Source organism: Mesocricetus auratus, unplaced genomic scaffold (genome assembly GCF_017639785.1).
Source record: "Mesocricetus auratus isolate SY011 unplaced genomic scaffold, BCM_Maur_2.0 Super-Scaffold_100008, whole genome shotgun sequence".
NCBI classification, from domain to species: Eukaryota; Metazoa; Chordata; class Mammalia; order Rodentia; family Cricetidae; genus Mesocricetus; species Mesocricetus auratus.
Window position 1 is genome coordinate 57,619,872 of NW_024429192.1, and position 23,190 is coordinate 57,643,061.

Genomic DNA, 23,190 nt, shown 5'->3' on the forward strand with positions numbered 1-23,190 from the left:
TATAAAAGACAAATGCAAATGGGAGGGAAAGGCTTTCAGTTTGCATTTCCTCACTTTAGTCTACTACACAAGCAGTCATTCTTTGTCACTATAAAAAGTACTTCGCAGTTTGGAGAGCAAAAGTTTGCCCCACAGCCTAACCCTGGAAAGGCCTGGGAAGCGTTCTCACCATTAACTGTGCAGGTTTTAGTAGCACAGCCAACATAAGGACTGCGGCACAAACACTGTGCCCAAGTCCAAGTTTTAAAACAAAGTTGTCCTGTAAAACAAGTTTAGCCTGACCTTCTTACAAACCATAAAGCTGTAAGCACCATGCAGCCAGCAGCAGGAGAAGCAGCAGCCCCTGGCCCCGGCAGCCCACTGCAACACAGACACTGCACCAAGGCACTGGCAGAGCGGCCCCAGTGCTGCTGCTGAGCCGATCCGGAAGCAGCGCAAAGAGGCCTCGGGCGCACGCGCTCCGCACAAAGGCTCCTCCTCCGGCTCACTTGACTGCCGCCAAGGGGCCTTGGCCGCAAGCGCGTGGGTCCCGCGGGCCTGGCGGCTTGCCTGGGCTCCGCTCGGCCCAGCTCCCCGGATCTGTCCGGAGCTCCAAAAGCCCAGGGAACTTGAGAACTACCTATTCCCGAGTGTCTAAAATAAAAAGTGTGAGGTTTCTGGAGTCTTGGTAAAAACCTGCACCCCTACAAAACGGCAACCTGTCAAGTTACTAGGCAGGCATATGGCAGAAGATGGCCTTCAATAGGAAAGAAATCTTTCAATAGTTTTAGTCCTTATACTTCTCCATCCCTTAATTTATTCATTCTAGTCTTTCCTCCCTTTAGTTTTACACAAGAACTGTATTTTTCCTTAAAGAATTTTTCTCTAACCTATCTTTCCACTTACTCTTGAATACTCTTGAATTTACCTAACAAGTTTCCTAAGTCTCTTCCAGAACACTCCCACTTTGCTACTCAAAAACTCACCAAATTTAGCTTTTATAATTTGTACGTTTCTACCAAATAACTCATAGTCTTCTCAATCACTCGTTTTCCAGGTCTGTTCCCTCAATCTCTTAAAGGTAATAATTCCAAGTCTAACACATTCATATTCTGTGAAACTATTCCCGAAAGGAGTCATTTTAAAAATCCATTTTCTAGGTGTGTCCCACCCCATGTTCTCCCTTTGGCAGTACTAGGGATAGAGTTGAACCCAGGGCATGAATTCTAGACAAGCACTCCACCCCTGAGCTGTATCTCCAACTATCTCCCATCCTGCCTTCAACTTACATCTTTAAAATCTTTAAAAGTGTTCTCTTAAAGTCATTTGAACCACTCATGCCCCAAACCCACACAGGAGGCACTTGATAATGAAAGGAAAAGCTGGCAGGAGGTAAAACGTGACAAAAATGAGTGTTACTACAGAACCGGGCAGGCTAAGCTTGGGAGCAGAGGTCAGGCAAAGCAAAGAAGCAAGGTCTGAGGCTTAAACACCATCCATGATGGTGAGCATATAGAAGACAACTCTGCTTTGTCTTTAAGATTATCAAGTCAATATCTTTAGAGATGTTCAATTAAATAAGTAAGACTAGAATACACATGTAAGAATTTGTCAAAAAATTAAGGGAAAACTAGAACTAACCCAAGAAAACCTATTTAGAATTGTGTGGGAGAGGTGTCTATATATTGGTAATTAATGGGAGGAAAAGCTAACCCTAAAACTAAGAGTGTAAGACAAGTGAGGGATGGATGCCCACAGTCTCTGTCACTGGGGACAGGAGGGCTCTGAGACAGAAGTCAGTTTCAGGCCAGCCTAAGGAAACATGAGGCTGGGGCTCTTATTTAAAAACCCAAGGAAAAGAAGACTGAAAACGAGATAAAAGGCATGGCACACACTTGCTCTCCTGCAAGCCACTCTTCTTCTGAAGCACTGACCTCCTCTTCACTTCCATCCATCTGACTAGCTGCCATCAGCTTATCATACTGCTGACATTCCGGCAGGGCTGTGGCTCAGTTGCCAGTGTATTTCTAGCATGCACCAAACTCTGGGTTTGACTCAAGCAGCACAGAAAACCAGATATGGCACACAAACCTGAAATCCTGCATTTGGGAGGGAAGGGCAGGAGAATCACAAATTCAAGATCATCCTAAACCAGATAGCAAATTCAATCCAAAGTCTGGACTACTATTGGCAATCTCTCAAAGAAGGAAAAAGTACAGTCAACAAATACAACCCTTTCATCTCATCTCTGATATACTTCAACCTCATTTTATGTTTCCTTTCTAATCCACATATCTCTCAGCTAAGTTTATCTACATATTACATTTGAAGGGCTATAATTCTACAAATGTTATTTTGTACAGAAAGTCAAAGAACTGGTCTATTTCTCTCAATCCTGTACCTCAAAAACAAATCTGGGATTTGTTTTCACCTCTTGACCAGACTGCTGTGACCACTTCCTCTTCTCTCCATCTTACCCTCTCCTATATAAACTGCTTCTCGGAGTCTAAAATAAAAGCACCATTCTCCTACTCCTTCAGTGTGATAAAATGTCTTCCTGCTTCTCCTACTACTACTCTAACACTAAAAACTTGCTGTATAGTTTCCATCATGCACTTCAACCTTCCCTTCTGCACCATCCACCAATCTCTGAAATATTTTCAACAATATGCTCAAAAACTTGGTTCAGTAACTTCCTCATTTCCTAAAGAACACATCTCACTTCAGCTATCCACACATACATAATGACAACAACCCACCAACCAGTGACTTTCATACTCTCCACGACTCTCTGCTGGCTACAAACACATATAGTCTATACACACCTCATCTTTTTTGAGACAGGACCTTGCTATGTAGCTCAGGCTGGCTTCAAACTGAGAGCTCGAATTACAAGCATGCACCATCATACCTTGCTTCACCTGCTTTTACTGGCATTTAGTTTCACTTATTCCCTACACACTCTGAAGCTATCAATGCCTTCATTACTGCCCTCCTCAGAATGTCTGTCTTTACTATACTAATAGGCAGCTCTCAAATGATTCTATCCTCATCTGTTTTCTCCACTCATATATTGAGTATTAAAAATATCAGCAGATAGCTGGGCAATGGTGGTAAACACTTTTAATCCTAGTACTAGGGAGGCAGAGACAGGCTGATCTCTGATTTCTGGACCAGCCTGGTCTACAAAGCAAGTTTCAGAACAGCCAGGACTGTTAGACCGAGAAAGCCTGTCTCAAAAAAAAACAAAAACAAAAACAAAAACAAAAAACAAAAAACAAAAACAGCAGAAAGCTATTCTATTCCACAACTTATTCTAAAGATAACTATCCCATCAGCTAATCTAAATCATTTCCATACTTAAAGTGTAATCCTATTCAAATACTTCCATGTTCTTCCATGAAATTCTCAACCATACCTCTGGTACCTATAATCTTCTTTACAGCTTCTAAAATGCAGTACCTTCATCCATCTGTTACTTCTGGCCTCCAGTTTCAGAATAAGGTATTCATCCTTCTTAAAGTAAACTCAACACAATTCCTCCATCTACTGCTTCCATACTCTCCTAGCTCACTGTATTCGTCTCCATGCATTCTGGTAACTGGCTTTCTTGAAGACCACAATAGAAAAACTAAAGTCTTGTGTACCAGGCCTTTGGCCCACCACTCCAGTCCTCATCTCTTTGGCAGAGACACTTGACCTGTCTTGGTATGCACAAGCATATGATTTTACATGACATTCTTACACTAGATTCATGGTTCATGATTCCACGCTGGCCTTGGCTTGTGGAAGGACCACTCCTCTTAACCCAAACTGTGGGTAACCTGGAGTAACGGATGGTTGTCAGCCACCATGTGGGTGCTTGGAATCTTCCTTTGGAAGAGAAGTCAAGACTCTTAGCCATCTCTCTAGCCCCATATACTAAGTTTTTAACTCAATCCTTCCTGATACTGCTTCAGTTAACACTTAGATTATCAGTCCAAATGATTTGATAACCACCAGTGAGTGCCCTATCAATATAGTAGTAGTATCAATTACCAACCCCACACTTGTACTCTTAAGTCACTATTGAACCTCTTGGCTCTACATCCAATACTTTTAACTCTTGCTAGATAACCTATCTCATTTCTACTTAGTTTGTTTTGGTTTTGTTTGTTTTGAGACCAAATCTCTTTATATAGTATAAGGTGTCCCTGAGTTCACTACATAGCCCATGTTGGTATCAAAGTTATTGCAAAGTCACTCTCAGGCAGAGACTACAGGTGTGATCCCAACAACTGGCCCAATGTCTTAGCACACTGAAACAGTTCTAAGTAATCAAATTATCTGTTATCAGTGCACAGTCCTCAATCACCTTTATCCCACTTCCATTACTGCCAGCCTACATCGTCAATACTTCACACTTTGTGACAGCCTTATAAATGTCTTCCAGTTATGCCTCCATCACGCAAGAAAAGGTCTTAAGACTCCATTTTTAAACCCTCTTGTTACCTCCCCACTCAAAACTCATCAGATAAAACAAAATTTCATCAATTGTTCCTCACTATATCTTAAGTTAAAGCTCCTACAAGTTCCCCAAATTACAGACTATCCAACTATCCAACAATTGTAGAATGGATAAATACACTGTGGAATAGTAATATAGGAGACACCTAAGGAGGAATGAAAATAAACTACTGCTATATGCAACAGAAATGAATCTCACAACCATAATTTTAAGCAAAAGAAAACAGACCCAGAGGTATGATTGTATTTATATGAATTACTCTGTTATGACAGAGATTAGAATAATTACTGTGGTTTAGGAGACATCTTCATACTTGGAGGTGACACAAAGGGAGCTTATGGGGATGTAAGAAATGTTAGAAACCTCCTATATATTAAGCTAAGAGGTAGCTGTGTAAATGGATACATAAATAAAAATAAGTTTTAAAACATACTACTCGCCAGACGTTGGTGACACATGCCTTAAATCCCAGCACTCAGGAGGCAGAGGCAGGCGGATCTCTGTGAGTTCGAGGCCAGCCTGGTCTACAGAGCAAATACCACCACAGCCTCCAAAACAATACAGAGAAACCCTGCCTCAAAAAAAAAAAAAAAATACTACTCAGCTGGGCGGTGGTGGTACATACCTTTAATCCCAACATGAAAAGGAGGAAAAGGAGGAGGAGGAGGAGGAGGAGGTAACCATAACCACCATATTACCCTGTGCCTTTAGAGTACCTTATTCAACATATTTCAATAAATAAAGTATTTTAAACCATTTTGGTTTGAATTTTGAGCTCTTCCTGCTAATATTTTCTAGCTTTATTTCTTTCCATTCCTCAACACAAATCTTACTTTTAGCTGATTTAAGCCCCTAAACGCACCTATAAATGCCATTTCTATTACCTTCATCATCTTTACCTATCCTTCAAGTTCTAATCTACACACCAATTCTTTCACAAAGCCTGATCACAGCTGTCATATAATTTGTCATAGATGGATATATATACTTTGTCCCTAGATAAATTCCTGAAGAAAATGGATCATGCATTCATAAACATAGATGTATCCGTCCATTGCTTACCATAAAACCTTGTACAGTGTAAGTGTACAAAGATTCCTGAGTAAATTCTGCTAGTACATGAAAAATACCCTGTAATCTAACCCTCCTTCTCATATACTACTCATTGATATTTCTAGTCACAATCCATCCCAGTTTGCAAATTTAATCATACAAAAATGGTTAAGCCCTTACTACATAAGAGGAACTATCTGCTGTAATACATACACCCACTATGCTACCAAAAAACACAATCCAATTTCAGATGCTGTCATTTGAATTTTCCTAATCACCCAGTCTCTCCACTCCAACAATCCCGTCCCATCCTCTCATCTGGGATCCTACTGCTACCTAACTCCTGTCCTTCTGAGCTTCCTATGAAGCTCCTAACCGGCCTTCTCATCCCTACCTCATTGTGCTACCACAGTGCCCCAGTGCTGAAGGGTGTATCTATTGTCAGACTGAATAAGTAAGCCTAGGGACAGACTCAGTGGTAGAGCACATGCCTAGCATGTGCAAAGCCCCAGTTTCAGTCCTTAGCACTAAGGGAAAGAATGAAGAAGGTCTAATACATAGTTCTTAACTTAAATTCTCTACTCAAAATTCTATAGCTATACATTAATAATATACATTAACATACTCCGCTGCTGTATTAACATAGTTTAATCATCAAAGCCCCACAACCTTGGTCAGAAAGGTACAATAATTATCAATTTCCTGATAAGAAAGCAGAGGTTCAGGAAAGAAAATACTTCTCTATAACAATAGTTCTCCACCTTCCTAATGCTGTGACCCTTTTGCTTGTTTGTTTGTTTTTTTGAGGCAGGATTTCTATGTCTAACAGTCCTGGCTGTCCCAGAACTCATTTCGTAGACCAGGCTGGCCTTGAACTCACATAGATTCACCTGGCTCTGCCTCCAGAGTGTTGGAATTAAAGGCATGGGCCACCACTGCCCCGACATTGATTTTTAATATTTTTTTATGTATTAGGTATACATGTTATGTCTGCATGTATTCCTGCAGGTCAAAAGAGGATGCCAGATCTCATTACAGATGGTTGTGAGCTACCATGTGGTTGATGGGAATTGAACTCAGGACCTCTGGAAGAGCAGCGAAAGCTCTTAACCTCTGAGCCATCTCTCCGGCCCCTGTGACCCTTTAATACAGTATCTCATGTTGTGGTGGAAGCATAAAATTATTTAATTGCAGGTAGATCTCTGTGAGTTCGAAGCCAGCCTGGTCTACAGAGCAAGTTCCAGGACAGCCTCCAAAACAATATAGAGAAACCCTGACTCAAAAAAAACAAAAACAAACAAACAAAAAAAATATTTCATTGCTACTTCATAACTGCAATTTTGCTACTGTTATGAATTGTAAATATCTGATATGTGACCCAAGGGGTGGAGACCCCACAGGTTGGGAACCACTGCTCTACAATTACGAAATGTGTAAATACAAAGGCCAAGACAAAAACGCAGCTTCTATTTGCTTATGAAACACAACACTAACATAACAAATACAAACTGCTTACTTAGCTTGTTTTCTGGTCACTCATACTGCACCTAACCCAAACTAACTCTTCCTACTTTAAAACGTAATACGCCTGACTCATGAATACCCTCTCTGCTCTTTTTTTTTTTTTTTTGGTTTTTCGAGACAGGGTTTCTCTGTGGCTTTGGAGGCTGTCCTGGAACTCGCTCGGTAGTCCAGGCTGGTCTCGAACTCACAGAGATCCGCCTGCCTCTGCCTCCCGAGTGCTGGGATTAAAGGCGTGCGCCACCAACGCCCGGCTCCCTCTCTGCTCTTATAACTACAAGTTGTAATTATTTAGAAATTCACGAAACCCATTTTCATGGGTGATAATTAGGTTCCTACCCCAAACCCCCTAAGCCTCTTGGGGGAGGCAGTATTTTTCCTTTTAGATAATATCTGGACAGGGCACAGTGGCACATGATTTTCATCACAGCACTCAAGAAACAGAGGCAGGTGGATCTCTGAATTTAATATCTAATCTACATAGTAAGTCAAGGCTACACATAGCGAGACCCTTTTTCTTTTTTTAAAGGGGAGGGCGGGGTACTAGAGATGGCTCAGCAGTTAAGAGCACTGGTTGCTCTTCCAGATGACCTGGGTGTGATCTCCAGCGCCCACAGGGCAGCTCTCAACTGTCTACACTCCAGTCCCAAGGGATCCAATGCCCTCTTCTGATCTCCAGGGGCACTGCATGCATGTAGGTGCAGATATACATGCAGGCAAAGCACCTATACTCACAAAATAATACGAAAACTTTTTTTTTTTTTTTTGGTTTTTCGAGACGGGGTTTCTCTGTGGCTTTGGAGGCTGTCCTGGAACTCCCTCTTGTACACCAGGCTGGCCTCAAACTTACAGAAATCCACCTGCCTCCCAAGTGCTGGGATTAAAGGCGTGTGCCGCCACCCAGCTACAATAACTTTTTTTTAACAGAAAATACTATTCAAGAGCATCCAACTTGGTAAAGATGATTTTGGTTGTGTTGTGAATTTTCTGTCTTACATATACACATATTCATACACACACATATTAACTGAGATATGCCTTGTATCTCTTACTGTGGGTTATCATTTAAATATTACACCATTTTCCACAGACCTTAGATGTCTCATCTCTAATCTCTCAAGCTAAAGCATCCTTTTAAAATTGTTTTCTTTTTTTCTTTTTATTTTTTTGGAGACAGGGTGTGTAGGCAAATTGGCCTAGAAAGCTGGATCCTCCTGCAGGTGCTGGAATTCCAGACCAGCACTACACCAGACTTTAAATCCCACTTCTGTGGTACTACAATGCTGTCCCAGGTTCGTCATAGTCAAGTACATTCTTACCAGTACCAGAGGGTATTTTCTTATGGTGCACTTTGGTATTTATGGCACACTTGTGATCACTGTATATTTGTGCACAAGTCTAGCTCCCCCAGAATTTAACTCCCAAAGGGTCATTCCTAATGGCATCTAACAATGCTTTTGTATATGATGTACCTGACTTGTTAAATAAAAACCATCCTTCCATTTTCTGAAATCCTTATCTGTAAACTATATAAATAACCTCTGGTATATTCTAAACTTTCTGTTGACTCTTAAGCTTCAAGTAGTTTTACCACCTTCCTCCTCAGCAACGCTCTCTGCCTGCCTCCCATCGTTCCCCGCTGCTCACTAGACATGACTTACCATAGCAATTTCCTTCCTTTTCTCCCATTCTGATTCTCTTCCGCCTCAGTTCTAGTTCTCCAACATCTAAGCCAATCAGTTTCTCTTTTGGAGGTAGGGGTAGGAGGTGGGTAGGTGCAGCGACTCACGCAGTCTTTCTAGCTGGCCTGGAGCTTGCTATGTAGTCAAGGCTGCCCCATCAACATGCAGCAAGCTCTGCTTCTGTGGTCCTGGATTACAGGCATGAGTCACCGGCTCCATTGAACAATTTTATAGTTAACATTTTTCGTCAACTGTGTCTCCTCAAATTATCTTCACCCTTTCTAGAAAAACCGGTTTTTATCAACCCCCTTGATTCTTATTCATATAAAAAAAGCAAATTATAAATAAATAAATAAATAAAAACAGAAAACAGATAATTCAGCTCTCCTGAGCTAGTTCACTTATTTATTCAACAGGCAGGTATGTGACACAAGCCCTCAGTCCTATCCATCCCATTTGCAATTCAGACAAAAGCTCAGAGAAGTGTGCTGGAAAATGCCAGACTTGTATTCTTCGCTCACTAACCAAACAATCTGCAAGGTACACTCAGAAAATAAACTAAAAGTTGTACTACATAAAGACTGAAAAGACCCCACAGTTGTTTCAGGGGGTTCAAAAATCTACCCAACAGAACGTAACTCAGAAAAAAGCAGACCAGTGCGAACAGTAAAAGGAAACAGGCAGGAAGCATTCAAAAGATCCAGATGGCGGGCTCACTCTAGGGCTGTCCAAGAGACTAGAGCCCCTTGGTTCCACTCTGAAACCCCTTAGGGCAACAATTCTCTGACTTTTTAATACAGCTCCTCACATCGTGATGACGTCCCCAACATAAAGTTATTTCATTGCTACTTAACAAATGCATGTAACGAATCATAATGTAAATATTTTTAGAGATGGAGGGTTGCCAAAGGGGTCAAGACCCACACCTTAAGACGTCACACAAACATCTAAGGTATCATCGTCTGTTCTTTCCCAACACTCTTAACGAATATTCCCAATCCTCTGAACTCAGTGCTACTGACAGTCTTCAAAACTCCTTTGTCCAGGCTTGGTAGTGCACACCTTTGACCCCAGCACTTAGGGAGGCAGAAGCAGGAGGATCTCTGTGAGTTCAAGGCCAGCCAGGTCTACACAGAGTTCCGAGACAGCCAGGGCTACACAATGAGACCCTGACTAAAAAATGCACGTGGATACACACAGACACACAGAGGTATCCCTTGCTTTTTTTTTTTTCATTGTACCCATCCAACCATCTGATTTGTTCAACTAGCACTTACTTAGAAGGGCCTAGCTGTAAAATGGTCACAACTGTCCAAAATATTCCCAACTTCCTCCTTGAGAGTATTTTCTAAAGCCAGTTACATCAACCAAGAAAATCATCCCCATACCTGTGCTTAACAAAATTGTAAGTTAAACTACCCCCTATTTGATACTGGTTGGTCTTTATCACTTTTAAAAATCAAAACTTTTGGAAAAGGACTTGTCAGGAGCCAGTAAGATGACTATCTAGTAATGACACTTGCCACCAAGCCTGAGTCTGATCTCTGGGATCCACATGGTGGAAAAAAGAAAACAGACCTCACAGGCTGTCCTCTGGACGCTACATGCACAACATACATAAATATAAAATGTTTTTTAAAAACTTGTCAACAATGAAGGCACTCAAAATATACTTTGTACCACCCTGAAAGCATCCTCATAAAGACCACATCTCAAGTATACTTTAAGAAACCGCCTCCAACAGCATACATAGACACTTAGTAATGGGTGTATATAGGTTGTATAAAGTGTATAGAGATTGAAAGGTAATTCAGAAAAGGTGTTCCACAAAAGGTCTGAACACAACTATGGAACATTAAAACTCTCACTGAAGATATTTATTTACACTTCAAAAGATCAACTTCAGACTAGTAAGATGCTCAACAGCTACAGGCACCCGCTACCAAGCCTGACAGCCTGAGTTCAATCCCTGGGACCTACAAGGTTGAAGGAACTGACTCCTGCAAGTTGTCCTGTAACCTCCACATGCACTGAGGTATGTGTGCTCACACACATGTACACATGAAAATAAATTTCTAAAAAATTTAAATCAATTTCCTGGAATCTTAGTAAATTGTTTCACAATTCCTATTCTCACCTAATGGGGGGCACCTCATCTTTTTATTCCCCTCAAAATTAATTAAATCAGATTGTTTGGGGCTTGGGGAAAAGAGGGACACAGTCTTACACTATAGTTATAGCTGACCCAGAACTCAAAATCTTCCTGCCTCCGTCTCCACCTCTTAGAATAACCGAAATTACAGACTTGTGTCATTATGCCTGGCTAAATCAGACTCTATATTTATATGTGTGCATGTGCACACAGTTATATGTGTGTGTCTTCATGTGTGGTGTATACACACCATGTGTGAACAAGTATGTACTTGAAGGCAAAAGTTGTCCTGTTCTCTGCCTTATTCCCTTGAGACAAGGTCTTTCAATGAATTTGGAACTACTCAGCTGTTCTTGTCTCTGCCTACGCACAAACCCCACCCTCTACCCTACACACAGTGCTGGGTTTGCAGGCACAGGTGCAACCACTCTAGCTTTTTCTATGGGTCCAAAGGATTTAAACTCAGATCCTTAACCTAGCCCTTAAATCAAGATCTTTGAAACAGAGGGGGAAACACACACACACACACACACACACACACACTAAAACCAGCACCCTTCTCCAGACCAGATTAAACCACCCTTGGATCTCAACCCTTCGATGTTTATACAGGATTAGAGCTCCAATCTAATCCATTCCATCATCTTCCAGAAATGTAAATACCCCTTTTGTTCTCCATGCTCTCAAACTCACATCCCTAGACACACACTTGTGTTGGTTTGTTCATTGAGACAAGGTCTTGCTACGTAGCCCTGGCTGGCCTGAAACTCCTCCTGCCTCTGCCTCCTGAGTGTTGACTAAAGCTGTGTACCAAAACATTTGGTACATACTTTTGTCTATAACACTCACACAATAATTTCATGAAGTGTCATTATTATTACTAACTCAACACTAACTTCTAGCAAGTATTCAACATGTATTTACTAAAAAACAAACTGTTAGCTGGTCGTGGTGACACACGCCTTCAATACCAACACTCGGGAGTCAGAGGCAAGTAGATCTTTACTAGTTCAAGGCCAGCCTAGTCTACACAGCAAGTTCCACAACAGCTAAGGCTACATAGAAAACCCTGTCTCAGGGGGAAGAAAAAAAAACAATCAACAATTTAAAAAAAAACAACAAATAAACTGTTCAGTTTCCCCAAAGATTATTTAGATAAAGTCTCAGTTCTAGAACAGGTTACAATCTAGTTAGTATTTTCAAAGAGAAGATAAGGGAGAGAATTAATATAAATGACTATGCAAAGGGGATAAAGTTGGCTCAGAGCAGTCCTTGCCTAACATGCACAAGACCCTAGATGTAATCTGCAATACCAAAAAGCAATTTCTAAAGAGAGTACTGCACATAAGAAATTAGAATATTCAGTATCCACATGCACATGTGGAAGAACTCTTGACATTATTAAGAGTAGGAGAGGCTTCCAGGAAGTTTAATTACTTAAGCATTTCCTAAAAGAACAATCCTCTTAACCCCCATGTTTATCGTGCTGACCTGAGCTCCATACACAAATTTTGAAAACAGACTCCATATTGGGGGGGGGTATTGAGACAGGGTTTATCTGTATTGGTTTTGGAGGCTGTCCTGGAACTCGCTCTGTAGACCAGGCTGGTTTCTAACTCACAGAGATCCACCTGCCTCTGCCTCCCAAGTGCTGGGATTAAAGGCGTGCACCACCAACACAAGGCTCTTTTATTATTTATTCTGTGTGCATGCATGCACACACATGTGCCACTTGCATGTAGAGGTCAGTGGACAATTTGCAGGAGTCAGCTTTCTCCTTCTACCATGTGGAAATGGGAATTGAACTCAGGTCATCAGACTTGGCAGCAAGCACTTTTATTAGCTGAGTCATCTCAAAGACCCCGATGACTCCATTCTTCTAAATGAGCAGTGTAGATCTGTCCACTATATGCCCCTACCAATCCATTATTTAATAAAAATTTAATAGTTATACAGTCAGGGGTCAGGGAAATGGTTCAGGGGGAAAGGAGTTTATTGCAAAGCCTGGTGACCCAAGTTTGATCCCACAGACCCACAAGGTAGAACTGACTCATTCAAGTTGTCCTCCATAGTTGCATCATGATGTATGTGCATGCATGCATGCATGCACTCATACACAAGAAATAAATGCAATTTTTTAAAATGTTATAGCCAAGCAAGTGGTGCATGCCTGTCTGTAATCCAAAACACTGAAGCAGAGGGATCCCAAGACCTAGATAAGCCTGGACAATTTTGAAAGTTCCAGGCCAGTCTGGAACTTTCTCCAAGGTCCTATCTCCAATGAATGAATGAATGAACAAACAAACACCTCAGACACCTGAAATGAACATTCAAGGGTCATTTTAACATATTTCTTCATTTCATCAACTAAAACTCTTCAGAAGACTGTCAAAGAATACACAATCTGGTAGGTAATTCTAAGACGAACAATTACTATTTAAAACAACTCTTCCCCATCTCTGACCAGCAAATCTAATGTTGCAACCTCCCTTCATCATTTCACCAAGAACTTCTAACTACTTTAACAAAGTTCTTTAAAGTTAAAAAAGTTTAAAATTTTTCTCTTCATAATTTTTCTTTTATGTGCATTGGTGTTCTGCCTGCATGTGTAGACACACATGTGAGGGTATGGGAACCCCTGGAACTGAAGTTAGAGACAGTTATGAGCTGCATGTGGTTGCTGGGAATGGAACCCAGGTCGTCTAGAAAAGCAGCCAGTGCTTTTACTGCTGAGCCATCTCTCCAGCCCCTTAAAGCCACTTCTAACACAGTGGGGAGGTCAAGAGATACAACTTCAATAGTTGGTTTAAAGCCTCTTAGGTTTTCAAGCCTCTAAAACTCAAGGCTTCAGTTGGGCCAGCGAGATGGCCAAGAGGGTAAATGAGTTTTGCTGCTTAATGATGCTAGCCTGAACCAGGCAGTGGTGGCATTAGCCTTTAATCCCAGCACTCGGGAGGCAGAGGCAGGTGGATCTCTGTGAGTTTGAGGCTGGGCTGGACCAACAGCCTCCAAAACAATACAGAGAAACCCTGTCTCATAAAAACAAAAACAAAAAAAAATGATGCTAGCATGATGACCTGAGTTTAATCCCTGGAACCCAGGGATTGATGGAGAAAAATTAACTCCTGAAAGTTGTCCTATGACCTCCACACATATTCATCCTGTTACACATGTGCCCACATGCAATATTATTTTTTCAGTTTAAATAAAATAATAAAATTGAATTTAAAATAAAAATCGTAATATCAAGACTTAAGCACATCATTTGAAAGTATAAAGCACCTAATAAACAAAATTAACTGACGATCAGAATGGAGAACAAAAAAGAGAAAAAAATGTTAATGACATTCATTCATCCATTTCACTCAAGGAAAGCTGACTTCTATGGTCATTATCCAAAATGATGATGTCACTTTGGTAAAGAGAAATGATAGAGCAGAGCATGGTACACATCTTTAATCCTGGGAGGATAAGGCAAGACGAGTCTGAGGCCACCCTGGGCTATATAACCCAAACATTAATGATATAAGCCTACCAACTACTTAGGAGAGCTGGAGAAAACATGAACTACAAATGATGATGATGATGATGATGATGATGATGATGATGATGATGATGATGCTTAGAAGTAGCAGCCTGTGATAGAGGACAGGTGAGGGGGAGAACCTAAGAGGGCAGTGATAAATATGATCAAAGTGTTCTGTGCATGTGTGTGTGTGTGTGTGTGTGTGTGTGTGTGTGTGTGTGTGTGTAAATGCCATAAGGTGACCCATTGTCTTGTACAAAGTGTGCTTATTTTCTTTTTTTGTTTTTGTTTTTCCAGACAGGGTTTCTCTGTGTAGTCCTGACTGTCCTAGAACTCACTTTGCAGACCAGGCTGGCCTCAAACTCACTGTGATCTGCCTGTCTCTGCCTCCCAAGTGCTGAGATTAACAGTGTGCACCAGCAGCACCACCACCAGCAGCACCAGCAGCACCAGCACCAGCAGCACCACCCCGCTGTGTTTATTTTCTTAAGTGTTAAGGTGAGAACAAGGTTAAAAAAAAAAAGTGGGTTGAAGTTATAGCTCAATTGGTAGTATTTACCCAGCATGCAAAATCTTGGGTTCAGCAGGCAGTGGTGGCACATGCATTTAATCCCAGCACTGGTGGGCAGACACAGACAGACCTCCGTGAGTTCCAAACTAGCCTAGAGCAAATTCCAGGACAGCCAGGGCTACACAGAGAAACCCTATTTAAAAAAAAAAGAAAAAGAAAAAGGGGGGGTGCAAGGGGAAGGGGAGGAGGGAAGAAGAGTGGGGAAAAATGTATAGCTTAAAAAAAAAGTCCTGGTTTCATTCCCAACACTGCATAAACTAGAGGAACTCACACCTTTAATGCCAGAGCTTAAGGAGGCAAATCGTTCAGAAAGTCAGGATCATCTTCCCTACATATTTAAGAGGCCAGTCAATCTAGGTGACAAGACCCTGTCTCAAGAACAAAAGAAAAGTAAGTTGGGAGTGGTAGCACAAGAAGCAGGTGAGTCTCTGCTAAAGTTGAGGCCAGGCTGACCTACACTAAGCAGAGTCACAAGGTGATACCCTGTCTCAGAAAAAAAGGGGGGAGGGCACAGCACAGCAGGCAGCAGTCTCTAGAAAGCAAAACTGCAGTTGACAGGGTCTGCTTTTCATTGTTAGTCCCCTCAGAACAATTTTTAAAATTACATACATATTCATATTATTTGCTTAAGGAAAAACTACTATATTTAGGTGCATTGTAGTAAAAGAATTGACATTATACTGTACTAGTGGGGGGAGAGGCTGAACCTCTCACACTATGATGATAATAAAAATTGGTACAAGTAAGTCCTTTTTAAAAGTGAGCAAATCAGGTTGGAGAAACAACTCATCACTTAAGAGTGCTTCTTCCGCCAGGCATTGGTGGTGCACGCCTTTAATCCCAGCACTCCGGAGGAGAGGCAGGCAGATCTTTGTGAGTTTGAGGCCACCCTAGTCTACAGAGCAAATTCCAGGACAGGCTCCAAAGCAATACAGAGAAACCCTGTCTCAAAAAACTAAAATAGATAGAAAGAAAGATAGATAGAAATAAATAAATAAGGAGTGCTTCTTCCAAAGGATCCAAGTTCGGTTCCCAGCACTCACATCAGCACTCACGTCAGGCAGTTCAAAACTGCCTGCCATGCCAGCTCCAGGGGACCCAAAAGTCTCTTCTAGCTTGCTTGGGTGTACGCACACACCCATGGCATACGTTCACACAAACATAAATTAAAAAATCTTTTAAGAGTGAGCAAATCTAAATGCACTAACAGGAAATTTTCCAAGTTTTTTAAAACAAAAATCCTAAATATTTCTACAAGAAAATTTGTAATGGAAGAAATCTCCCCACCGTAAGTACCATCTTAGCTAGAGAAATGAAACCTTTACTAAAGGAAGGAGTGATAACTGTGTTTCCCATCCCTCTCCCAAATTTCCCACTCCATCTTCCCCATTAATCTCTTTTCCTCCAACTTCCATAGAAATATTTGTCACATTTAACACACTTATTATCTTCTATTCAGTAGAAGTAATAGTACAAATGTAACTCGTCTTTAATAGCAAAAGGTGAATACTATTCAGGTAGACTTTAAGACATTGACCTAGCCTTGCAGTGGTGCAAGCTTTTAATCCCAGCACTCGGGAGGCAGAGGCAGGTGGATCTCTGAGTTCAAGGCCAAACTGGTTTACAAAGTGAGTTCCAGGACAGCCAGAGCTACACAGAGAAACCCTGCGGGGGATACACCACACAACAGATAAAAAAAAATAAAAAGACAAGACATTGTCCTCACCCAGTGTTCCTTCTTGAAAATCAGGTAATGTACACTCAGTGAAAGCAAAAGAAAGAACTTCCTGACATAAATAGAGATGCTAACTGTCCGTCCTCACCAGACCTAGACTCATCCTGTCACTTTAAGTTTCCTTGGACATCATGATTAACGACTCTTGACCTCCTTATAACCTAAGATCAACACAGATAGTACAGAGTCTCCATTCTGCATGCCTACATTTTGCTGGCAGATGCTATTTTCTTCAATAACACCATGCCTCGGTGACAAGAGTACATCCGGAATTGTGAATGGAAAAGGATCTCCCGCCAACCCGAGGTATAGAACCAATCCAACTAGTCTAGTCCCCTTTGGAACTACAACTGCAAAGACGGGACTATAATGCACTGACTCTCAACACGAGCAATTATAATCTTGTGTCCTGCAACCCAGGCTGAAAAACAGCACTAGCTCTTCTGGAACCATGGAAGCTAGGGAGTGAAGAAGAAAACCTCCAGGCCAAATAATTCCTATTCCAGTGTCTGCCAGGACAGTGTTCATCCAACACTGTCCTGACAATATTCCAAATCTGCTAAAATTCCAAACTCCGTGGCCTCAAGAATCCCCATAGGCCAAGCGGTTTCTCAAGGTCTCTTTCAAAGATTTTCAGTTCAGTAGTGCGGCACTAAAACGTCTCAAACCAATCTACAGGCTAAGAGACTAATTCTCAGTGACCCCAACCACAGCGGGGACCCGCACTTACCGGATGTCATCTACTGAAGAGCCCAAACAGGTTCCGAACTAGGCCACTCTGGCCCATCTGGAATAACTCTTTAGACCTTGAGCCAGCATTTGATAACTATGCTACATCTGTCTATCCTATTATGCATTCCCTGCATCTTCTCTAATATTTAGCACTCCTCTGGCTTCAAATGCTCTCCCTTCTATCCGCAGAAACTACTCTTTGCCTTCTTTCCTTGCCTTGAAAACGCTTCGGTTCTTTCCATAATGAAACACCTAACATATCTGCACAATGAACACCCCCAGAATCCTCAAGACTGCTCCACCGCCACCCCCAGCATTCCTCCACCTACCCGGCATCTTCCCTCCGGCCCCTTTCTCCCCTTTCGCACTCCCACTATGCTTCCTGCAAGCAATCCCCTTTCTCCAGCCCCTGCCCTTCCCTGCAGCCAAAGAGCACTCCGAGGCAGCAGCGGCGACCGAGGCCTGCCTGCGGTGCATAAAACACTGCACCAAGACGGCGGAGAGCCCTGGGGTCTGGCCGGCCTCCTCGCCCACAGCCTGGCACCCCGAGGCCTCCCCGCGAGCATCCCACCTCCTTCCTACCCGACACCGGCCGCAGGCCTCGGAGGCCGCCAGCTCGCCTCCGCCGCCCCCGTCATTCTCCGTTCTCCAAGCCCCGACCCACCATCCTCGCCCCGCTTCCTCGCGTCCCCCAGCCCCGCGCTCCCGCGGCCTGCGCCCGCCGCCTCCCGGGCCGCCCCCGGCCGGCCCGCCGCTCCCGCGGGTCAGGCCGTCTCCGCCGCGCTCCCCCCGCGCGCCGCCCCCTCCCCTCCCCCGCCCTCCCGGGCCCGGGCCTGCCAGGCCGAGCGTTTACCGCGGGCTGGCGCCGAGGCGCGCGGTCACCGACTGCAGGCGGCGGCGGCTCCGACCTTCCCACGGGCCCGGCAAGGAGGGCGAGGGGGAGGGGAGAGAACTTTTGCTGTGGCAGCTCCGGCGACAGCTCCCACCCCTGCGCCTTTCTCCTCTTCCTCCCCCTCCTCCTCCTCCTCTTCCTCCTTCTCTTCCTCCTCCCAGAGCAGTCGAGAAGCAGACATGGCACGGCTAGAGCGCCGCCGCTGTCGCCGCCGCTGCCTGCGCGGTGCATTGTGGGAAGCCCCGCACACAGGAAGCGCTCCGGGCCGCCCGCCCTCGCCTGGCGCGGAGACCTGGCTGCGAGACCCAGCGTGGCTTTGATTCCGGCGCCTGCGTGTCAGCCGCGCAGCGTGGCGGGAGAAGCTGGCCCTGCGCCGCGAGTCCCCCTGATGGGCTTTGAAATAGATCGGAGCTAAGAAAGCTCCTGGGAGGAACGTCCACCCCTTGAGGCTGGGTGCATGCCTGGAGCCCCGAGAAGTGAGGAAAGGGGATTAAAAGTGGTCCGGGCCCTGGGAAGTGGAGGGGGCGGGAGCATAGATGAAAGGTTTGGCCAGAATTTCTTGGATCTTTGTTTTATCCTCTTGCCTAGCCTTTCATCTGAGACCCCAAGAGTCACATTTTCCGAAAAATGCAATCCTGCATCTTTGAAACTAGAAAGGCTTGTTGGAGTCTGCAAACTGTGATGCAGGATGTGAGCACCGAGAAAAAGAGATCCCAGTCAGGACTTTGTTGGACCCAACCTCGCTCTGCGTACCAACAAAGATGTGATTGTGATCTATACAGACCTAAGATTGCTCATTTGTCCCGTCTTTTAGAGACCCTTTGATGACCACTAAATCGTGCCCTTCCTACCCTCATATAACTAACATCAGAACCCTGAGTTGCCTCTACAGAGGGATGGCTTACGCCTTTGTACCCACGCACTAGTACAAGGTCAGCTAGGTAACCTAATATGTTCGGTGAAAGTTGAACGGTTATCAGGACTTTATGAGATGGCGCACCTTCATTATGATTTCTTCATTAATCTCAAGGCTTGATTTAGCACCTCTCTGCAATACTTAAACATAACCTTTGAGGTGAGAGGGAAAGGACACTAAAATACCTGCAGAACTATTTCTGGAGTTCTTGTCCACACCCACCTCCCCACCCCTGAATGTTCATTTGAATAGTGCTTTTTGGCAAAACTCCAAACTCCCGAATTATGCACTTGTGATGACACTGAATTAGATTACTGTCTGCAAGGTTAATATCCCTCCCCCAGGCATTAACCTTAGTCTATCGTGATGCCCGTTTGAAATAACTGAGGCTCAGAAGTACAGATGAATTCAGACACAGGTAACTAAGAATGCAAGGGTGAGCCAAAAGAGCTCCGCAATAAACTCCATTCGATTTCTCTGCTAAAGGATATAAATTTTAATAAGATGACAGTGCATATTCTGAATACTAATTGTAACAAAACAGTGATATAAGCTAGAGCAAGGGACACTTATCTGGAGGACAGCCTTCTGGCAACTTCTAGCAACTGCAATGGCATCAAATTCATATGTTAAAAAAAAAAACCTCTGGCAACAAAGAAGGAGACTTTCAGTTTTAAACTGTGGAGAAGATAATAATTAGAATTGAAAGCCTAGGGTTGCACCCTAAGGGTGGATAAGGTTGCCACTAGGAATAGATCTAACTCTTTGTTTCTGAATATAATTAAGAGTCAATGAAGAAACAACCATCTGAAATGGGCAGAATGAAAAAGACTACAGACCATGATAGCCAAAGTAAGAGTGGTTGTAGGCCCTTGATAGGAGAAACCTCTAGAAATACTTCCCGGTCCCTTTGTTATCTGTACTACTGCTGCTTACCTTCCCATTGCCAGGCCTATCCATTCAGCTTGCTTCCTTCCCTTCTTAATTTCTTGGTTTTTTCCCCTCTTAAAACAATAAAGAGAGGCTGGAGAAGTAACTCAGCATCTCAGAGCACTTGTCATCCACTGCATTACTCCAGAAACTTCCTCTTCTGACCTCCAAGAGCACCTGTGTGTGTGCACACGAGTACACACACACGGCAGGTGACTCACACCATACACATGAATAAAAATAACAACAACAAAAGGACCAGCAAGAGGGCTCATCAGGTAAAGGCAAGCCCCATTAAAGATAGATGGAGAGAACCAACTCCAAAGTTGTCCTCCTAACATCCACATGTGCACATACTAATAATAAATAAAATTCTTAAAAAACTAACAACAGCAACAAAAAAGAATTAGTGCTCTGGATTCAGGAAGAGTCCCTACCTCTAAGGACAGAGGACACTGGATACCTTCTGGCCTCCACACACATACATACAAAAGGCATATACATATGTACAACACTCATATACCTTAGCAATAACCAAATGTGTGAGATCTTCATTTTTTTTATTATCAGAAATCTTATTTACTTACAATCTTTTGTAGTCCCAGCTGGCCTTGAACTTCCTAAGAAGGTAAAGCTAACCTTGAAATCAGAATCTCTCTGCCTCCATCTCCTAAGGACTAGACTTACAGGCACGTGCTATTGGGGCAGGATTTGGAATGTTGTTTGACTTTACTTTTGTTTTAAGACTGTTTGCTTAGGCTAGCCTCAAACTCTAGGACTCAATCTGTTCCCCTGCCTTAGCCTTGCCAGTGACTAACACTCGAGGTGCTTACCACCAACAGCTGGTTTAAATAAGTGGAGTCTCTCAACACATGAGAAAAATAAAAACTTTGAACTGACGCTATTTCTGTTTAATAGAAACCCACGGCCTTAGCGTGAAAGAGTAGTCGGTTTGTCTTCATTCTGGTTAAACCCTTGGCAGGTACTAGATTCACTGAGATTTCCTTCCTTCTTTCTATCCTGACGGGGTCTCACTATGTAACCTTGGCTGACCTGGAACTTTCTATGTAGACAGACTGACCTGAAAGTCACAAAGATCCCTGCCTCCAAGGATTAAAAGCATATGCCACCATGCTGGCACAGCATAGCAAGTAACTTTACCATAGGCCAACTTCATCAGCCTTACCCAAATGTATAGTCAAGACCATGCTCAGAAAGGAACCCTCTGAAAACTGTTCAATATTTTTTCTGCAGCTTCATTGTTTATTTTGCCCTTAGCTTCAAGTATGATTTCCATGCTAAACATTCTGCATAGTTTCTCTAGTTTCTCACCCAAAGCATATTTCCCTTGGTTTTTTGGTTTTTGTTTTTTTATTCCCCTTGTGGAGTTAGAGGCATCTATATAGTTTTTTTTCCTCTCTCTCACCCCTATCTACTCATGGGAACTTTTTCCCTCCCAAACTTATAAGTTTTAGTTTTAGGAAATTTGGGCCTGCCACATTCCTACAAATAATACCAACAACATGCATACAAACTATGTAACTAGATATTATTCTAAATACTTATTTGTATTAGCATTTAATAAACACAACCTTTACAGGACTATCAGCCTAGTTTTGTACTTGGTATTACGTCACACCACAGAGGAGTTACATGAGTAGAGTCACTAAGTGATTCTCTTAGTTTGAGTTTTTTGTGAAGAGATGCCATGACCACAGGAACTCTTATAAAGAAAGACATTTCATTGGGGGGTTACAGCTCAGAGGTTCATCATGGTGGGACATGGTGTGTGCAGGCAGACATGGTGCTGGAGAAAGGCCTGAGAGTTCTACATCTTTGACCCGCAGGGAACAGGAAGTGAACTGAGACACTGGACCTATGTGAGACCTCAAAGCCTGCATCCTCAGTGACACACTTCCTCCAACAAAGCCACGCCTAATAGTGTCACTCCCTTTAGGGGTCATTTTCTTTTAAACAAGCACAGTGATAGAGTCAGGATTTCAACAGAGGAGGCTTCAGTCAAAGCCTATGGATTTTACCCCAGGGTATCCTCGAGGCCCTGTAAGAGAGCATTCTTATTCTCTTGCCCCATCCCCACCCCCATTTGGCTAATACCAACTGGGCCTAAGACTTCCTTTTCATTCATTCTTGTGTTCTACATATCTTGACTTTTCACTCCTGTGCTGACAAGTTTCCTGTTAATTGGCACAAGCCAGAATCATTTTAGAAGAAGGAACTTCAATTGAGAAAATGCCCCTGCCAGACTGACCTATGGGAAAGCCAGTGGTGAATTTCTGATTGATAATCCACGTGGGATGGCCCAGCTTACTGTGTTGTTGACACCCCTGGGCTGGTGGTCCTGGATGCTCTAAGAAAGCAGGCTGAGTAAGCCATGGGGAGCAAGCCAATAAGGAGCATCCCTCCATGACTTCTGCATCAGGCTCCTGCTCCCAACTTCCCTGGATGATGGACTACAAGCTGTAAGAGGAAATAAACAGTTTTGTCACCATATTGCCTTTGGTCATGGTGTTTCACACAGCAGTAGACACCCTCGCTAAGATAACTTGTGCTTTCCAAACCATGATAGTCTCATAGCCAGTGAACATCAGTGTTAAGTGTAAGAAACACTTTTTTTTAAATCAAAGGTAGTTAGTCAACAAGTACTCATGTTTTCTGAACATTTCTGGCTCCTCTACCAATTAGCCAATGGTATCGGATTGCGAAATCAAGCTTCCACAGATGGGATGACACACTCACCTCCTGTCAGTGATAAAAGACAGGAGCCATGTTGGCCTGGGTGTGTGGCTGGCCTTGTCTGGTATTTGGCACAGCCTTTTCACAAAAACAATGGCCTTGTCAAGCTTTCTCTTTGTGTGTTCCTTTGTGCAACACCAAGGTTATTCTGTTTCTCACACAGCCTGAAGACCCCCGAGGTGCTTCTGAAGGGCCATGGGCTTTCTATTGCCCAGAACTCAAGAACCGACCCATGCTTAG

The 23,190-nt window shown here is 43.1% G+C and overlaps 1 protein-coding gene across 4 annotated transcripts in view; it reads right to left on the bottom strand.

Annotated features, from left to right (window-relative positions):
* The window catches only part of Znf148 (zinc finger protein 148), a 121,407-nt gene extending 102,892 nt beyond the window's left edge, over nucleotides 1-18,515 (bottom strand). The window contains exon 1 of one of the 4 annotated variants that reach the window (XM_005071540.4): nucleotides 18,312-18,512. The gene's annotated coding sequence lies outside the window, so the exon portion shown is untranslated. Of the gene's footprint in view, nucleotides 1-282; nucleotides 1,601-17,456; nucleotides 17,785-18,311 lie in introns of those variants that run through there. The other 3 variants (XM_040750882.1, XM_040750883.1, XM_021228032.2) reach the window with 3 other exon arrangements.
* Between the last annotated feature and the right edge of the window lie 4,675 nt (nucleotides 18,516-23,190).